The following is a 21,193-nucleotide window of genomic DNA, read 5'->3' on the forward strand; positions in this document are numbered from 1 at the left end:
AGAACTTGCCAACATCCCACACGGTCCCTCTGGGGGACGCTCGCCGGCTCTCAGGAGTGCAGAAGGCAGGCCTGTCCCCAGAGCCCTCGCCATGCCGGGGACAAGGGGGGACCAGCTTCCGATGGAGAGCACTCGCTTACTCAAGAAAGTTACACAGGACAACACAGTCCATCTGCACTTTGGAAGGAGATTTCTAATGGCAGTGTGGAGAAGGACGTGCACGAGGTGCTCTCTGACCAGGCAGAGGGAACGAAATGGGCTCGTGTAACTGCTCAACTGCAACAGGCCAGGGCGCTGAGCCGGGGCTATAAGGTTGAGACTGGACGGAGCAGACATGCCCTAGAGAGCAATGTGCGTGAAGTCCAGTTAGACAGCCGGAGGGAGGGAGGGGAACAAGGAGGGGGCTTCTAGTCCGAAGGACTGATGAGTAAGGATGTCATTACCCAAGTAAAAACAGGGCAGAAGCAGGCTTGGAAGAGAATCGTGCGTATGCTTCATCTGAGAAGCATGAGCAACCCAAGGTGAGGATCGCTGAACCATCCTGGATTTCCAGAGTCTAGCACAGACTACACATGTGGGGGGATGTCTGTGGAAGAGACAGCAGGAGGAAGGAAAGTAAAGGAAGCCGGGCGGATATGACCACTGGGTCGCTGGTGTCTGGATCCTGGAGGTGGGGACAGAAACCAGGCAGCCATCCATAACTGTGCTCCGTTCACAGACCCATTTACCTGGCCAACAGCTAGCTGAGTGCCCGAATGTGCCAGATGCTCGGTCAGACGCTGCAGGGCCCCGCTAAACACCCCGCAGCTCCAAGTGAACAGGGCAGGCACGTGGCACAAATGAGCAGGCAATCCATGAATTAACACAGACCCGAGGACTGCGAGCAAACAGCGGAAACAGTGGCTGACGCGTGCCCAAATTTCCTGGTTTTCGAGGTGCCCCATCCACGGCTCACGCATCACGGTGACGGCACGGCACCTTCCACCCTCCAGAGCATCATAAGAATCATTCAGAGGGCTTACCACACAAAAAGTTCTGATTCCAAAGGTAGGGGCGTGACAACGTGCATTTCCAACAAGTTTCCGGGTGACAGTGGTCAGAGTGACCAGAGGACCACGCTGGGGGACAAGGGAGAGGACTGAAGCAGGGCAGGCCCCAGGCAAGGTATTAACAGCACCTGGGGGCTGGTTCTGCTTCTGGACACTAACTCGGTATCTGACCTTGATCAAGACACCCAAATTCTCCAAGCTTTGGATTCCTGACGCCAAAATGAGGACAAGCACTGCCATGACAGTCTTCGGCAGGAAAGAACAAATTAATGTGTCGCAAAGGAAACACTACTGTATTTTAAAAATTTACCTTTATGGTAATTTTCAAAGGACGAGTTTTGGGTGATTTATCTGTGTGTTTTTCTGCATCATTTGATTTCTTTACAATGTGCATATAACATGTTTTACAAGAACATGAATAATTTTTTAAACAGCAAAAAAAGTTCACATTTAAATTCTCTAGAAGAGTTTCCCAACGGATAATGAAACCAACCAAGTGCTTCGCAACCAGCATCTTTTTCATACTTAAACTTTTTATTTCTAAATAACTGTAGCTTTACATGCAGTTGTAAGAACGAATATGGAAGAATCTCGTGTACTCTTTACCCGACCTCTCCCAGTGGTAACGCCCTGCCAAACCATAGCGCAATGTCACACCAGGATCCTCGCACTGACACAGGCAAGATACAGAACATTCTGCCACCACGGGCACCCCTCCTGTGGCCCCTTCAAAGTCACGCCCACCTTCCTTCCACCTCATCCCTGCCTCCTATGCCCTGACCTTCCTCCTTCCTCCATTTCTGCAATCATGTCGTCTTGAGAACATCCTATAAATGGAATCCGACAGCACAGAGTTGCTGGGGTTGCCTTTTTCTCATTCAGTTTAACTCTCCGGAGACTCACCCGGGTCGTGGCACGTATCAGTCATCTGTTCCTTCTCACTGCGGAGTCGTGTCCCATGTGGTGGCTGCGCCACTGTTCGGGCTGACACCCCTCTGGGTGTTCCCAGTTCCTGGCCCTTCTGCCATAAAGCTGCCGTGAACGCTCACGTGCAGGGTTCTGTGTGGACACAAGTCTTCATTTCTCCGAGACACACGCCCAGGAGCACATGTGCTGAGTCATGGGGTGGTTGCGTGTTTAGTTTCTTAAGAAACTGCCCCACTGTTTTCCAGCGTGGTGGTCCCATCCTATGCTCCTGCGTATGAGGGATCCACGCATGGGGGTCCGGCCTCTCCGCACCCTCGCCAGCACTTGGTGGTGTCGCTGTGTCTTATCTGGGCCATTGTTGTGGGCGTGCAGTGACCTGTCATTGGGGTTGGATTCGCATTCCCCTAACGGCCAGTGAGGCTGAACGGCTTTCGTGGGCTTGCTGGTCACCTGTCCATTGTCTGCGATGAACCGTCCCTCTGTGTCCTTGACCTGCTTCCTAATTGCACTGCTTTTGAGAGGTTTTTTTTACACATTCTGGACATGGGTCCTTTATCATATACATGGTTTGAAATGTCTCCTCCTGGTCTGTGGCTCGTCTTTAGGAGAACAGAAGCTTTTGATCTTGATGAAGCCAGTCAACCAGCTCTCCCCTCCACGGTCTATGTGTCAATGTACAGTATGAGTAAGATCTCTTTACAAGCCCTGCTTCTCAAAGGCTTCTGTGTTTTCCTTCTCAAAGTTTTATAGTCTTACATCTTACATTTAAGTCCACGATCCACTCTGAGTCGACTTTCGTTTATGGTGAGACTTAGGTCCGGGCTTATTTTGTTGCCCATGGAGGTCTGGGTGCTCCAGGCAACGAGCTCCACTTTGCAACAGAGCGAGAAGCAGGCCAGTACAGCACCCCATCACAGCCAAGCCTTGTTTTGTGAAACTTTAATTTCAGTTACATACTGGGCAACGTAAAACGTCCAGTTCGAAAAAACACAGCTCTGAGTATTCTTACCTTAAAATTCTGATTTCTGCCTATGGTATCAGATACTATGGTCATGGATATCACAAATAAAGCCTAAATTCCTTCTCACTGCCGAGTCGTGTCCCATGTGGTGGGACAAGCTAAAACATATAATAAGAAAAACAATGACCACGTGTGTCTACTGATTAGGATCTTATTTCCCATCTATTGGGGGAAAGGTAGGTCATCCCTGGAGACCCCTGTGGCTGGATAGAACACGTGTGTGCTGGAGCAAACCTGAAGTGTACATCTCTCTCCTATCAAATGTTAGGGCTGAAACTTAGACATTAAATATTCAAATACTTCGTATTCATTGAAGGCAGGATTGTCAGTTCAAACTAATGTCTAGGGTCAATGACAAAGATACGCACTTCATGGCCATTCCAAACCAAGTTCGGCTCTCCGACCTCTAAGAGTCAAGGGCCCGTGGAATCGGGATGGCTGTCTGACTCAGATAATCTGTGCCTGGTTCTGCTTTGCCACTTTCCAGCTATGTGACTTTGGGAGGCTCCCTCCAACCACGTGGAGCTAATTGCCCTCATCATTAATGGGGGATAAACATCACCTCTGTCATCCAGTTAGCCGGAAAGCAAATGTGTGCCAAGCTGCCTCCCAGTGCCCGGCACGCGGTAAGCCCCTCCATTAGAGCGGGTAGCCTCATCATCCAAGGGAAGTAAAAACTTTCTTTTTCACTTTCCCAGCCTCACCCCACATGCGATCAGCAGAGAACAGCAAAAGAAAGAAACAAAAACACATGCTCAATTTTTAATAAGAAGTGTTTAAACAAAACACAGTGGGGGAGGAGAGGGGAGAGGGGGGGCCTGGGAGGGAGGGATGCTGGGAGAGCCCTCATTACTCCCCTCCCCCTCCAGGGCGACCATCAGACCCCACAGCTGGCGGGGGGGCTGCCTCCTCTGCTCAGAATGGCCTCTCCCCAGGTGTTTGGAAATCGCCAACACCTTGAGACAGCCGGCGGGCTGGCGGTGGGCTTGGGGTAGGAGAGCTGCAACTTAAAGAAACCGCAGCACAGAAAGTGACCCACATAGGCGGTACAGACTGCTATAAATACTTGGTGGCAAAAGCTGATGTCATGCCTTCTCTACAGGAGACACCCAAATCAAACTCGCCCAAACAGCAGAGAGGGCGTATAGCAGGCACCCGGTGCCGTGGCCACAAGCCTGATGCTGCTCTGTCCCCAAAGTATTTACGACCCAGCCACAATGACCTCTAGCACCTGGCCCCGGCGCTCTGTGCTCTTCCCACATCTCATAAAGCTTTCTCACTGCACTGGTGTGACATGTGTATCAACCAACGCGCTCCAGAGCCCTGCTGCTCTAACCCCTAGCCCCTCAGCAAAACTCAGGGACGAGTGAAACGGCTTCTTCCAAGTGGGAAAAAGCAGGAGCGTCTGACCCACCACAGCCAGCATCGAACCCTCTCAGCTGCTTGTAGGCGACCAGTTTAGTCCCGGTGACTCCCCTTCCCACAGGGTTGGGGGTGACGGCTCACCAACTAGAGGGGCGTTAGCACTGACCTTGACTCAGGTGGCTTGAAATAAGGGCCACTCAGTGTCGGATGAGCCGTCATAAAACCAAAACCGAATCTCTGACGAGTGTACAAGAGGTGGACAGAGAGTAGTGAAAACGGCTGTCCCACGGGCCACCCAGCCACCTCCTCTCTGTGCCCCTTCTCCCTGACGGGGCCCGTCCCTCCCTGCACTGGCGGGGCCCAGTGTCTGTACTGGTCTCTCCTCTACCCCTGTCCCAAACATGCTTTCAGGAAAATCTCCTCGGATGGCGCCCTACCCAGAGTGTAGTCAATAAATGTTTCCTGCAATGAGTAAATGTCCATCACTTTAATTCAACAGGAATCCTTTCGAATGTGTCATCCCTCTTGGAAATAATGCTGTGAGCTAGAGCAGGCGGCTTCTCTCTACGACAGTTTTCTCATTTGTAAAATGATTGACGCTAACAATAACCACCCTCACCCATAGGGTTGTTGTGAAAAATCACGTGACCCAGTTCGTGAAACAAGCTCAGCATACAGGATCAGGCACATTCAAGTGCTCGGTAAAGGTCAGTAATCATTAGCCACGATTACCTAACTGGCAAAAGAGCCAGTTAGATCTACACATATCATCACAGAAGGCTGTCTGTCTATATTACTGGGGTAGAGGTGTGAACAGTGTGTATCAAATACTATTTGTTTTTAAAAAAAATACCTCCAAAATGTACATTTATATTTGTATGTACACTGGAAAAGATCTGGAAGGAAACACACCAAATATTAATGGTGGTTACCCCAAAGACAGTGAGGAAAGAATCATTCGCCTTTTGCTCTTTGTCTCACTTATCTATCTGAATTATTTTCAAGGAGCATCTATTCCTTCTGTGGAGTTTCTCAAAGGAATTCCCCGCCACTTTTCCGGAGAAGCAAGCTGCACCAGGAGGGTAAAGAGAAGCTGAACCGGACGAACCTAAGTGTCAAGTCCAAGCTTGGCGTACATGTGTGCACCAAACTCCCACAGACACAGACCACCGTCCCTCCACCTTCTCTCTTGTGGCCTAATCCAAGATTCGGAGATTGAGACTGTTCAAAGCAGCCTCATGCTTTTTGCACGCGTCTTCCTCAGAGCAGTCGGGAGGTTTAGGGCCCATCAACCACCCTGAGGGACTTGGCACCTGCCTTCCAAACTCCTCCAGTGTGTGCACCTGCCCAGTGCCACTAGCTTGCCCCTTTGTGTCTGAAACTGGACTGCAATCCCGCATGGCCACAAACGCACCTGACATTCGCTTGTCATTCCCAGCACACTCGGCACAATGCACACAATACAACACAGAATAACTGTGCTAGGAGGCACCTTAGAACACGTCATCACCATTCTACTTACAACGACATGGATCCGGGAAGGGACATGACCTGTCTTTGGTAACTCGGCGAGTTATCGCTCGAAGCAGGGCGGAGCCAGGTCTCCTGACTCCCAGAAGAGGGCTGGTGTGCAGTCCCATTAACAACTACTCATGTGTTTTGCAGGCCTTGAAAGTCCTCACTGCTATAGAGGGTAAGCACGATTTCTCTGGGACTGCTCGGCCCAGAGTCCTGAACGCCCACTGCTGGAAAAACAGTAAAGTCCGTGGCATTAAGATGATCCATCAGAAAGACAGCATAGCTGACAGGGAAGGGAATTCACACAGATTATAATTAGCTCAGTGACCCAAACAAACCAAAACAAAACAAAACAATCCACCTGAGTAGAAAACGTAAGTCTGATGACAAATTCAAGACAGATCCACAACACTGGAAACGTGATGGCTAAATGCAGAGCTATCAGATCACTGGGTGTACATAAGCATGGATCTAAAGTTTCCAGACTTTTGGAACAGGAGGGCTATCTGGAATTTGTCAGAAAGGTCCTTTTAAACAGTATTATTTGATTCCTACCACAAAAATAAGTAAATGTACATTTATATATACATACCCACACAATTCATGTATGAATTATATTGTTCAGTTCATATATTGGGAAGTTGGACAATATCAAAATTGTTAGGCACAATCATTTTAGACTAAATTCATAGTGTGGTATGCAATGGTCCATATTTGGGGGGGTCACCCTTCTCTAGATGACAGCAAAACCCAGGGGCTTTATAGGCAGATTTTATGCTGTCACTAGACTGGATAAAAGAAAGAAGGAAAAAGAATTTAATGATCAAGGGAGCAAATTTAATTACTCAACTGTACTTGCTTCCCAAAACAATCTTGTAAGTCACATGGAAAATATAATTTACTGAACACAGACAGCTGCTACAAATTTAAAGTGTTCCTAACAAGGTTCCCTTTCTCTTACCAAAAAGCTGGAATCCCTCGAACACAAATGGCCTAGACTTCGCCCTTAGAATCAATCTGTATCAAATGCTTTGAGAAGTCAAGACAACTTGTTTTTTTAAAGAATTTATTTGAGACGGCGCCTGGGTGACTCAGTCAGTTAAAGCGACTGCCTTTGGCTCAGGTCATGATCCCAGGGTCCTGGGATTGAGTCCCACATTGGGCTCCCTGCTTAGCAGGGAGCCTGCTTTTCCCTCTGACCACCCCCCCCCTTGCTCTCTCTCTCAAAAAAAAAAAAAAAAAGAATTTATTTGAGAAACAGAGAACAAGCAAGCACGAGGTGGGCAAAGGACAGAGGGAAAGGGAGAAGCAGATTCGCCGCTTAACCAACAGAGCACCCAGGTGCCTCAAGAAGTCAAGACAATTTAGATATGTTTTGAGATATAAAAGAACCTACTAATGTTATTTTACCACCTGCACTGCCTTTTGAGGACTATCCCTAGACTCAATAAAAAATTCTCTTACTCTGAAAATTCCCTCTGCACACACGCACATGTGCCCACACGCACACACAGACACACGCACAGCATGCGCACACATGCACGCACACGCACGGCCTGTAATTCCAGGAGAAGGAGTAAACGGTACATAATTATTGTCAAAGGCAATGTATATTTTATGTCAGCTTGCCTCCAAAGAAAACAAATTTTGAAATCTAGAAGGCTAAATTCAGGTCATGGCTTACCTACCTCTAGGAGACTAGGCAAATTCCCTAATCTCCCTTAGCTTCAGTCCCCTACTCTTTAAAACAGACACAAGTTTTTTTAACCTAGCTATAAGACTGTCAAAGAACAAAACACGCGAAGACTTACTGTGTTGTCAAGGGGAGGGAAAACTGGCCCCTTAAACGCTGACAAAGAGAGGATTAAATGGTCCAACCCTGATGAACAGGATCCCAGCAACACCCAATCAGAATTTCAAGTGTGCACACCCTTTGACCCAGCAGCCCCACTTCTAGAACCATCTCACAAACATAATCATGCACCTGCACAGGAGTTACATAAACACAGCACTGTTTCTTATTGTAAAAGACTGGGAACGATGTCAACATTGAATAATAGTGTTCATACTACGCCTACATCTGTGTTATTTCAAGAAGACACAATTATCCATAAATGCTTGACCGTGCTCAGATAAACCTCAAGGATGCAAACGCAGCTGGTCACGTGGTTATGGGAGTCGTACTGCGGACCACGGCAGGGCCCCCTTTCACTCTCTAGCGCCCTTTGAATGTCGCTCCACTGCTCATGTCACATGATCAAAATACAGGACTGAGGCAAGCATTTCTAACCTGACTATAGAAGAAATTAGGTAACTAATAATAGCTACCTCACAGGATCATTGTGTTAATTAAATAAGACACAAAATGTCAAGAGTTCTAGCATGACAGTGCAATTTTAATCGGGGTGTCGGAGAACAGGTCATGGAAAGGGAGTACTCCACACCTCAAAGGTGGGCAAGGTTGGAAGAGGCAGCAGTGCGCAGAGGAGGAGGTGGGAGAGCACAAATTGTACATGCAGCTCTTACACTGGGCTTCACAAAAGGGCTCACACGACTAGCTGGAGTGCAAGGTTGGTGCCAGGAAGAGAGAAAGGAACCCAAACCTGTAGATGGCATCTAGATCACGAAGGCCTTGAACGCTGAGCCAAGGAATCGGCCCTCTGTCTTAACGACGGAAAATCGCAGAAGGGGTTTGTGTAGATGGGGAATGCTAAAAGCAGAACACCACGCGTGATTTATTCCTGCCACGGGGTAGGGTGGAGAGGGCTGAGGAAGCCATCCTAATACGGACAAGACGCCGTTAGGAGGACACGAGCCAGGGTACTGGCCCTGGGATCACGGGGCTGTCTCCACATACAAAGTACCATGTCTTTATTTTTATACCACTGCCAACTTATATATAGACTATAGTATTCTAGAACCATGTCTGTATTAAATTAATCATCTCGGCCAGAGACCACAGACTGGGGGTGTAAACAACAGAAGTGATTTCTCTCAGTTGTGATTTCTCCCTGATTTCTTCCAGGAGGCTGGAAGTCCAAGACCTCGGCACCCGTCGATGCGGCTCCTGGGGAGAGCTCTCCCCTGGCTTGCAGATGGCCACCTTCTCACGGTGTGCCCACAACATGGAGACGCAAGCTCTCCCCTGTCTCTTCTTCCAAGGAGCCTCCTCTCATCGGACCAGGCCCTATCCTCACGACCTCATCTAATCCCGTGTACCTGCCAAAGACTCCACTCTGGTACCATGACACCAGAGGTGCTTCACCAATCGAACCTGGGGGGCCCATAACTGTCCTGTCAATCATGTTGAATCAGCAAATGGATGAACAGGAAAAAATTGAACTATATGTCAACAAGTCAGTATCGTTTACATTTATGACAACACGCAAAGGCCAACTTAAAATTTCTGTGCTAAAAAGAATGAGAAGCAGAGATAAATAAAAATCAGTTATAAAAATATTTCATTTTGGGCCACACATTTAGCTTTCCTGTGGCAGGTACATGGGCTTTTACTCCTGGCTTTGCCACCAAAAACACTAGAGCATTTCCCTGCATCCCAGTTTATCAGTGCGATCAGTGCTCTGACCCACAGTTCAATACTCCAGTGCCAATAAAGGTGACAAAACTCAATTTCACTGACCAGGTGGACAAGCGAAGACCCACCATGAAGTACACAGGAGATAAGAAACTCAGGGATTCGGATCAACCACAAAGTGGATGACAAAGACCCAGCCGTGGACAAAAGCAGATTTTTATAATGATGAATGAAACATGTAACCACACCAAGCGGATATTACTGAAGCCTTCCTATTTTAAATCTTGGAGGTAATGCCCTACAGTTTACAGTCACTCTGATGTAAATGTCAGTGTGAAAAACTTCTTCCAGCGGCCATATGAAGCTACAATACCCAGAGCAACCTAGCCCCTTACCCACAGCAATCCACTCAGGGAACTGGCCCCTTACCCAGAGCAACCTAGCCCCTTACCCTCAGTGGCCACCCCCCAGCTCCAGCCAGCACTGGGTATGCAGCTTTGCCTTTTGCATATGTTTGCTCTTCATCTATGTCCACAAAGAAAAGTCTTAAACTAGGGGCTTTTCTCCAAGTGGTCACTCGTTACTCAAAAGCATGACGCGGCTTATCCCAAGTCTGGAGACATCATCATACCCCCAGGCTCTTTCCACAAAGCTCCACGCACTGGGGTTCTTACTCCTTCCCCCCCCCCACCGGGGAGGTGACCGGGTATTAGGGAAAGCTCAAGGGCTTCGGGGTTAAACCCCAGAGTTCATCAGCATCTCACTTCTCCACTTATAACCACACGACGTTCAGCAAGTCCCTTAACGCCACTAAGCCTCTGTCTCCATCTTTAATAAAAATAGTATTTACCGTTCAGCTTGCATTGAAGGGGACGTTGTACGTAAAGAGGTACACACATGCTCCCGGCTTTGGGCACCTCCGTCCCGGCCCACTCTCCCCCGGGAAGAACAGCAAGATGCCTCAGGATGAGGCAATGGCCCCTCACCCGGGCCCCTTTCAGTCAACCACGTGTGCAATGGCACCCAGACTCTTGGAGGGCCACCAAAACATATTTGTTTCCACTTTTCAACTTAGGAATGGGTAGTTCTTTTTTTTCCACCTGTTTTTTTTATTTTTTATTGTTATGTTAATCACCATACATTAGTTTTTGATGTAGTGTTCCATGACTCATTGTGCATAACACCCAGTGCTCCACGCAGAACGTGCCCTCTTTAATACCCATCCCTGGGCTAACCCATCCCCCCTCCCCTCTAAAACCCTCAGTTTGTTTTTCAGAGTCCATCGTCTCTCATGGTTCGTCTCCCCCTCCGATTTCCGCCCCCTTCATTGTTCCCTCCTGCTTTTTTTTTCCTTAACGTAGATTACATTACTTTTTTTCTTAACATATATCGCATTATTTGTTTCAGAGGTACAGATCTGTGATTCAACAGTCTTGCACAATTCACAGCGCTCACCATAGCACATACCCTCCCCAATGTCTATCACCCAGCCACCCCATCCCTCCCACCCCACCCCCACTCCAGCAACCCTCAGTTTGTTTCCTGAGATTAAGAATTCCTCCTATCAGTGAGGTCATATGATACATGTCTTTCTCTGATTGACTTATTTCACTCAGCATAACACCCTCCAGTTCCATCCACATCGTTGCAAATGGCAAGATCTCATTCCTTTTGATGGCTGCATAATATTCCATTGTGTATATAGACCACCTCTTCTTTATCCTTTCATCTGTCGATGGACATCTTGGCTCTTTCCACAGTTTGGCTATTGTGGACATTGCTGCTATAAACATTGGGGTGCACGTACCCCTTTGGATCCCTACATTTCTATCTTTGTGGTAAATACCCAGTAGTGCAATGGCTGGGTCATACAGTAGCTTTATTTTCAACTGTTTGAGGAATCTCCATACTGTTTTCCGGAGTGGTTGCACCAGCTTGCATTCCCACCAACAGTGTAGGAGGGTTCCCCTTTCTCCGCATCCCTGCCAACATCTGTCATTTCCTGACTTGTTAATTTTAGCCATTCTGACTGGTGTGAGGTGGTTATCTCATGGAGGTTTTGATTTGGATTTCCCTGATGCCGAGCGATGTTGAGCACTTTTTCACGTGTCTGTTGGCCATTTGGATGTCTTCTTTAGAAAAATGTCTGTTCATGTCTTCTGTCCATTTCTTGATTGGATTATTTGTTCTTTGGGTGTTGAGTTTAAGTTCTTTATAGATTTTGGATACTAGCCCTTCATCTGATATGTCATTTGCAAATATCTTCTCCCATTCTGTCGGCTGTCTTTTGGTTTTGTTGACTGTTTCTTTTGCTGTGCAAAAGCGTTTTAGCTTTTTATCTTAATGAACTCCCAATAGTTCATTTTTGCCCTTGCTTCCCTTGCCTTTGGCAATGTTTCTAGGAAGAAGTTGCTGTGGCTGAGGTCGAAGAGGCTGCTGCCTGTGTTCTCCTTTAGGACTTTGAAGGACTGCTGTCTCACATTTAGGTCTTTCAACCATTTTGAGTCTATTTTTGTATGTGGTGTAAGGAAATGGTCCAGTTTCATTCTTCTGCATGTGGCTGTCCAATTTTCCCAACACCATTTGTTGAAGAGACTGTCTTTTTTCCATTGGACATTCTTTCCTGCTTTGTCGAAGATTAGTTGACCATAGAGTTAAGGGTCCATTTCTGGGCTCTCTATTCTGTTCCATTGATCGATGTGTCTGTTTTTGTGCCGGTACCATACTGTCTTGATGACGACAGCTTTGTAATAGAGCTGGAAGTCCGGAATTGTGATGCCACCAGCTTTGCTTTTCTTTTTCAACATTTCTCTGGCTATTTGGGGTCTCTTCTGGTTCCATACACATTTTAGGATTATTTGTTCCATTTCTTTGAAAAAAGGGGATGGTATTTTGATGGGGATTGCATTGAATGTGTAGATTGCTCTAGGTAGCATTCACATCTTCACAATGTTTGTTCTTCCAATCCATGAGCATGGAACGTTTTTCCATTTCTTTGTGCCTTCCTCAATTTCTTTCATGAGTATTTTATAGTTTTCTGAGTACAGATCCTTTGCCTCTTTGGTCAGATTTATTCCTAGGAATCTTATGGTTTTAGGTGCAATTGTAAATGGGATCGACTCCTTAATTTCTCTCTCTTCTGTCTTGTTGTTGGTGTATAGGAATGCCACTGATTTCTGTGCATTGATTTTATAGCCTGCCACTTCACTGAATTCCTGTATGAGTTCTAGCAGTTTTGGGGTGGAGTCTTTTGGGTTTTCCACATAAAGTATCATATCATCTGCAAACAGTGCGAGTTTGACTTCTTTGCCGATTTGGATGCCTTTCATTTCTTTTTGTTGTCTGATTGCTGTGGCTAGGACTTCTAATACTATGTTGAATAGCAGTGGTGACAGTGGACATCCCTGCCACGTTCCTGACCTTAGGGGGAAAGCTCTCAGTCTTTCCCCATTGAGAATGATATTCGCTGTGGGTTTTTCATAGATGGCTTTTATGATATTGAGGTATGTACCCTCTAGCCCTATACTCTGAAGAGTTTTGATCAAGAAAGGATGCTGTACTTTGTCAAATGCTTTTTCTGCATCTATTGAGAGGATCATATGATTCTTGTTCTTTCTTTTGTTAAGGTATTGTATCACATTGATTGATTTGCGGATGTTGAACCAACACTGCAGCCCAGGGATAAGTTCCACTTGGTCGTGGTGAATAATCCTTTTAATGTACTGTTGGATCCTATTGGCTAGTATTTTGGTGAGAATTGTTGCATCCATGTTCATCAAGGATATTGGTCTGTAATTCTCCTTTTTGATGGAGTCTTTGTCTGGTTTGGGGATCAAGGTAATGGTGGCCTCATAAAATGAGTTTGGAAGTTTTCCTTCCATTTCTATTTTTTGGGACAGTTTCAGGAGAATAGGTATTAATTCTCCTTTAAATGTTTGGTAGAATTCCCCTGGGAAGCCATCTGGCCCTGGGCTTTTGTTTGTTGGGAGATTTTTGATGACTGCTTCAATTTCCTTAGTGGTTATAGGTCTGTTCAGGTTTTCTATTTCTTCCTGGTTCAGTTTTGGTAGTTGATACATCTCTAGGAATGCACCCATTTCTTCCAGGTTATCTAATTTGCTGGCATAGAGTTGCTCATAATATGTTCTTATAATTGTTTGTATCTCTTTGGTGTTGGTTGTGATCTCTCCTCTTTCATTCATGATTTTGTTGATTTGGGTCATTTCTCTTTTCTTTTGGATAAGTCTGGCCAGGGGTTTATCAATCTTGTTCATTCTTTCAAAGAACCAGCTCCTAGTTTCGTTGATCTGTTCTACTGTTCTTTTGGTTTCTAGTTCATTGATTTCTGCTCTGATCTTTATTATTTCTCTTCTCCTACTGGGTTTAGGCTTTATTTGCTGTTTTTTTCTCTAGCTCCTTTAGGTGGAGGGTTAGGTTGTGTATTTGAGACCTTTCTTGTTTCTTGAGAAAGGCTTGTATTGCTATATACTTTCCTCTCAGGACTGCCTTTGCTGCATCCCAAAGATTTTGAACATTGTGTTTTCATTTCCATTGGTTTCCATGAATTTTTTAAATTCTTCTTTAATTTCCTGGTCGACCCATTCATTCTTTAGTAGGATGCTCTTTAGCCTCCATGTATTTGAGTTCTTTCCGACTTTCCTCTTGTGATTTGAGTTCTAGTTTCAAAGCATTCTGGTCTGAAAATATGCAGGGAATGATCCCAATCTTTTGGTACCGGTTGAGACCTGATTTGTGACCTAGGATGTGATCTATTCTGGAGAATGTTCCATGGGCACTTGAGAAGAATGTGTATTCTGTTGCTTTGGGATGGAATGTTCTGAATATGTCTGTGAAGTCCATTTGGTCCAGTGTGTCATTTAAAGTCTTTATTTCCTTGTTGATCTTTTGCTTAGATGATCTGTCCATTTCAGTCAGGGGCGTGTTAAAGTCCCCCACTATTATTGTATTGTTGTCAATGTGTTTCTTTGCTTTTGTTATTAACTGGCTTATATCATTGGCTGCTCCCATGTGAGGGACATAGATATTTACAACTGTTAGATCTTCTTGTTGGATAGACCCTTTAAGTAGGATATAGTGTCCTTCCTCATCTCTTATTACAGTCTTTCGTTTAAAATCTAATTTGTCTGATATAAGGATCGCCACCCCAGCTTTCTTTCGGTGTCCATTAGCATGGTAAATGGTTTTCCACCCCCCTCACTTTCAATCTGGGGTTGTCTTTGGGTCTGAAATGAGTCTCTTGCAGACAGCATATCGATGGGTCTTGTTTTTTAATCCAATCTGATAGCCCGTGTCTTTTGATTGGGGCATTTAGCGCATTTACATTCAGGGTAACTATTGAAAGATACGAAGTTAGTGCCATTGTACTGCCTGTAAGGTGACTGTGACTGTATATTGTCTGTGTTCCTTTCTGATCTTTGCTGCTTTTAGGCTCTCTCTTTGCTTAGAGGACCCCTTTCAATCTTTCTTGTAGGGCTGGTTTCGTGTTTGCAGATTCCTTTAGTTTTTGTTTGTCCTGGAAGCTTTTTTCTCTCCTTCAATTTTCAATGAGAGCCTACCTGGATAGAGTATTCTTGGCTGCATATTTTTCTCGTTTACTGCTCTGAATAAATTATGCCAGTCCTTTCTGGCCTGCCAGGTCTCTGTGGATAGGTCTGTTGCCAATCTAATGTTTCTACCATTATAGGTTACATATCTCTTCTCCCGAGCTGCTTTCAGGATTTTCTCTTTGTCTCTGAGACTCGTAAGTTTTACTATTAGATGTCAGGGTGTTGACCTATTTTTACTGATTTTTGAGAGGGGTTCTCTGTGCCTCTTGGATTTTGATGCCTGTTTCCTTCCCTACATTAGGGAAGTTCTCTGTTATAATTTGCTCCAATATACCTTCTGCCCCTCTCTCTCTTTCTTCTTCTTCTGGGATCCCAATTATTCTAATGTTGTTTCTTCTTATGGTATCGCTTATCTCCAGAATTCTGCCCTCATGATTCAATAGTTGTTTATCTCTCTTTTTCTCAGCTTCTTTATTTTCCATCATTTGGTCTTCTATATCGCTGATTCTCTCTTCTGCCTCATTTATCCTAGCAGTTAGTGCCCCATTTTTGATTGCACCTCATTAATAGCCTTTTCGATTTCGACTTGGTTAGATTTTAGTTCTTTTATTTCTCCAGAAAGGGTTTCTCTAATAACTTCCATGCTTTTTTCAAGCCCAGCTCGTATCTTTTAAAATCATGATTCTGAACTCTAGGTCCGACATTGTACTAATGTCTGTATTGAGCAGGTCCCTGGCAGACGGTACTACCTCTTGTTCTTTTTGTTGAGGTGATTTTTTCCATCTTGTCATTTTGTCCAGAGAATAGATGAATGAGAGAACAAAATGCTAACAGGGTAACAACGTCCCCAGAAAATATACTCTAAACAAATCAGAAAAGACCTGAAACCAGGGGAAAAGAAAGGGAAAGAAAGGAAAAAGAGAAAAAAAAAAGAAAAAGAAAAAGATAAAAACAAACAAAAACAGAACAAAACAAAAAAAACAGAATATGATCAAATATGATCAGGCTAGTGCATAGATCAGTGCCACACACTAGATTTTGGGTGTATTTTGGTCTGTTAGAAGAAAGTGCCTCCCAAAATTTTAAAGAAAGACTTATATACGTACAAAATAAGAGTTGATACGATGAAGGAATGGAATATGACTGTAAAGATGAAAATTATAAAAAATTTTATAAAAGGAGTTGATAAGAAGTTGTTTGAAAAAGAAAGACGAGGATTTAAAAAAGAAAGAAAGAAAGAAAGAAAAGGGGGGAGAGAATGTGATCAGGCAGGAGACTAGAACAAAGTCATACACTAGAGATTTAGGGTATATTTTGATCTGTTAGAAGAACCTGTATCTCAAAATTTTAAAGAGAGAACAACATATACATATATATATATATATATATGCCAAAAATAAGTGTAACTGCTACGAAGGGATAGAATATGACTCTGAAAATGAAAAATAAAAATGTTTTTTTTAAAAAGGGATTGATAAGATGTTGGTTGAAAAAGAGAAAAAGAAAAATTCAAAAAAAAAAGACACTTAAAAAAATTAACTTTGAAAGACTAAAGAATCATGGTAAAAAAGCCATGAATTCTATGTGCAGTATTCCCCTAACGCTGGAGTTCTGCCGTTCTCATTGATCGGTAAACTTGGTCTTGGCTGGCTGGTCTTGCTGATCTGGGGGAGGGGCCTGTTGCCGTGGTTCCCAAATGTCTTTGCCGGAGGCGGAATTGCCCCGCCCTTGTCGGTCCGGGCTAAGTCATCTGCTCGGGTTTGCTCTCGGTACAGCTTTGGAGGATGAGAGTGAAAATGGTGGCCTCCCAATGTCCGCCCGGAGGAGCTGAGAACTCGGGGCCCCGCTCCTCAGTGCGCCCCCAGAGAAAAGCAGTCAATCACTCCCATCTCCCCGGTATCTGGCTACACTCCGTGCTCACCCGACCTTGACCGAGCGTTTCTATCTCTGGCACCCAACTCGGTGTGGAGTCTCCAAACCCACCATTGGAGCGGTGCGCTCCCGCGCCGCTCCTCCCAGGGGAGGAAGGGGAGTCTCCCCAGATTTGCCGCCTGTTGGGTCCCTGCTAGAGGCGCAGTGGCCCGACTGTGTCACCGATCACAGTTTATGGCAACTCCGAGCTGAGAGCCTGCGCCTCAGCTCCGTCTCTGCAGCTGGCTTCCCCGCTCCGATACCTGGGAGCTCTGCCGCACTCAGGCACCCCCGGTCTTTCTATGACCCCGAGGGTCCTGAGACCACACTGTCCCGCGAGGGTTCCACCTCCTGCTTAGCCACTGGAGCGATGTCCGTCAGTGGAGCCGACTTCTAAAAGTTCCAATTTTGTGCTCTGTGGCTCTATCACTTGCCAGAAGCGGCGAACGGAGGCCCCCTCCCCCGCCATCTGTCCTCCCGAATATCGCCTCGGATTCACTTCTCTGAACGTCCTACCTTCCCGAAAGTGGTCGCTTTTCCGTTCAGAGAGTTGTTGCTACTCTCCTCTTCGATCTCCTGTTGAGTTCATAGGTGTTCAGAATGGTTTGATCCCTATCCAGCTGAATTCCTGGGACCAGACGAAATCCAGGTCTCCTACTCCTCCGCAGTCTTGCTCCGCCGGTATGGGTCGTTCTAACTCTCACTCAATGATCCTTAATTAGGAAGTGATTTTTCCACGCTGCCCCTCACTTCCACTTTTAGCAGACTCGGATGTGCCCTATTCACTCACTCCTAAATCTGCTTCAGAATCAGAAACAAAACTTTAATCGCCCACACCGTTCTGAGTGCCTTCCCTGCGGAGCTAGAACCCGGACGCCGTGCCAGGCAGCCCAAGCTCCCTCACACAGCCCGGCCGCACTGTCCCACCGGCAGCTCCGGGAGGCCGCGCCCAACCCAGGCGGTCCTCAGGTCCACCAGCCATGTGGCCGCAAACCAAGGATGTAAATTTCACTGCCCGACAGCGATCGCGACAGATCCCGCCCGCGTCTCTGTGCTGCCGCTCCCTACTCAAGTCAGAGGCTCCCACGCCCGCCCCTTCGCTGCTGCCACAGGTACCCCCAGGCTGGGTGCTGTTCTTCACCAGGGTGCACCTGAGTCAGAGCCGTAACCACTATGAGTAGCACCAGGCGTGCCGTTCTACTCAGAAAGCCTCGCACACTTCACGTTCGTTACCTCACACGCCTGCTCCCCTTACCAAGCAGGTAGTGTCTCCACATTGTCTAAGTGGCTCACAGAAGTTACTGATGAGCCCAAGACTGCACACTGCTAATCACTGAGTGGCAGAGCCAGATGCCGGCCTGGGTCTGTGGGGCCCGTGTCTCCGCCCTCAGCCTGGCTGCTCTACCCAAGCTCCATGGGCAGCCGATAGACTGCCTGGATCCGAGGGCTTCAGAAAGCCCTCCACGGTGGTACAAGGGACAGTTCATCATCAGGGAGGCAGGGTGTGGATCAGTAGAACCCTTCTGTCTGTGGGATTATCTCACCCAGAGGACGGACAGGCTGAGTGTTATGTGCATTGGCCCTCACGCACAGTACAGAAGCTGTGGTCATGTGGTAGAAGGATAATGGGGCTCTCTGGGGTCCCCTTTATAAGGGCACTCCCCCAAATACAGGTGGCACACGGGGTCCAGGCATGATGATACCCTCTGGGCCTCGCCTGACAGGTGTCCAACCGGGTGGGAGGCCCAGGCTCTTCTCTCACAGCCCAGGCTGGCCCAATCTGTCCCACATCAAAGACGTAACATGTTCACGGCAGATAGACAGCTCCTTTGCTGTGGTCACTCCCTGCCCTGCACGAAAAATACCATGAATTCGGGAAAGGCCATCCAAGGGGGACCACCTGGAATCTTCGAAGGGCCAAGAAAGCCCCAGCTGCTCAGTTTCACCCTGGGAACCCCTCTCCTCCTCCACAGTCCACCTCCAAACCACGTCCTCTGTGGCACCATGCCCCCACACCTGCTAACGTCCCAGAACATCTGGTTTCCCCCTCTGCCAGCATTTGTCACAAGCCCAAGCAGCCAATGAACACACAATACATGTCTGTCCCCTCCCCGCACAGCTGTCCGGGCCGCCTGGGCCGGGACTCCCGCTCCCAGACGAGGTGCTCTAACTGCCGAGTGGCTGATGGACGGAGTGAGTGTGGGGGGGTGGGGGGGACACAGCGCACGGACACTGAAGACCCGCCCGCACCACAAGGAGCGCCCTGCAAGAGCCACCGGGCCACCAAGCGGAAGTTGCTGGCAGTGTGAAAAGCTCCATTAAGACAGTTCCTGGCACACCAGTCAACTCAGTGCCGAGACACCAAGAAGTCCGAGCAGATAAAGAGGCCAGTGTAGCATGGAGTCAGGAGCCCAGGCTTTGGCCTTAGCAGTTGAATTCCACTTACCCTGTGATCTTGAGCAAGTTATTCAATGTCCCCTTCTCTCTGGTTTTTAACTGAGATACAGCTGACATACAACAATGGGCTGGTTGAGGTGTACAATGTCAGGATTTGATACATGTGTATGTTGTGAGGTGATCACCACGGTAAGTCTGGTTCACATGGAACATTTGTAAAGCATTACCGATTTTTCTTCTCATGATGAGAACTTTTAAATACACCACACAGACTGCTAACTCTAGTCCCCAGGAGTCTCGTCTCGTTTCGTCACCTGCAAAATGAGGACATTACCTACCCCCCAGAGTGGCTGCAAAGGTGAAGCGAGGTGTGGACGTAAAGTGCCTGGCACAGTGCCTCGGGCACAGTAAGCACTCAACCCACAGAGGCAGTAGTGATGGGGGAGGTGATACAGGACCCCGAGCTTCTCAGAACGTCCTACAGACAGAATGTTGGTGTTCCCTCAAAATCCCTATGTTGAAACTGAACCCCCAAAGGGATGGTCTCAGGAGGTAGGGCCCTCGGGAGGCCATCGGGTGATGAGGATGCAGCCCCCCTGAATGGGATTAGTGCCCTTATAAAGGGGACCCTAGAGAGCCCCATTATCCTTCTACCACATGAGCACAATGCAAGAAGACATCATCTGTGAGCCAGGAGGGCCCACACCAGCTGGGCCAACACCTTGATCTTGGACTTCTGGCCTACAGAACTCCAGATATAAAATTCTGGTGTTTACAAGCCACCTGGTCTTTGGTATTCTGCTATAGCAGCCTGAACAGACTAACATAGAGGGTCGCTCTTCAAGAACAGGAAAACTGAAATAACGCATCTGGAGAAAAAATTCAAGTAAACTTACCTATAACCTCCCAACATACAAATCTGAATTGATTAGGAAGAGGGGATTTTTCACAAGAAAATATCATGCCACATGTCCTCAAGATTCATCCTGATTGTCACTTTCACTTTTGTTTCCATATCAGAGAGTTAACGTAACTGAGAATTGCATGCTGTACATGTTCCGGAAAACCATTTACTTTTCAAGAGCCATTCTTGATGTAGGGTTCCATGCATTCTCCTTTCCCCTTTGGACATCTGTCACACATGTCTTCATCAAACACCCCCCAAGAGGCCTGTGTCCTGCTCCCAAGAAGCCATTTCTGTACACTACTTCTGGTAGAAAGTTCCAGACTAGCTGACAGCCCCAAACCTAGCTCCACCCACCATGGCTAAAAATACCCCTAGTATGTGGCACCATTACCTAGTGTCCAGAACAAGAATCCATCATTACTACTGCTTCTTTTTCCTTTTCCTAATACCTTTTTATGGTTAAAAAATGACCCCAAAAAGGAGATTTCTCAATGCTGCCTGCCCCCAGCAGCGCTGCATATCACATGTATGGGCACAATCAACTAGGAGTGCGCCAGGTCAAGTAAAAGGAAACAAGGATTTCCAAACTGTGAACTCGTTGATGGCAGCCACACACAGAGTACTGAATGGGCACTCTTAGATTTACAAAGTGGAGGGCAAAATTTAGCTGTGACATGCACGGATGGGAAAGAAATGTGTCTGAAGAAGGTGTCTGGAAACATACAAAAGCTGCATCTCATGCCTCCAAGGACGGAGAGGTAACCTTTTTTTTCCATATTGAAAAATAGATAATGGGCTGAAAGGTAATTTTTCTCGCAGACTGCAGTCGTGCCATGAAGCTACTATCAAATATTTCAGGCTTTGTTAGATAATCAAACTGAGAAGCCATATTAAAATAAACCTTTCCTCCATATTAAAATAAAACCACACCTGACCATATCCTCAAAACCAGAAAGGATGGAACTGTAAAAAATATGTATTTTCAGGGACTATAAA

This window comes from Eumetopias jubatus, unplaced genomic scaffold (genome assembly GCF_037043125.1).
Source record: "Eumetopias jubatus isolate StellerSeaLion01/CBP00866 unplaced genomic scaffold, mEumJub1_p1.0 scaffold_2, whole genome shotgun sequence".
Lineage (NCBI taxonomy): Eukaryota > Metazoa > Chordata > Mammalia > Carnivora > Otariidae > Eumetopias > Eumetopias jubatus.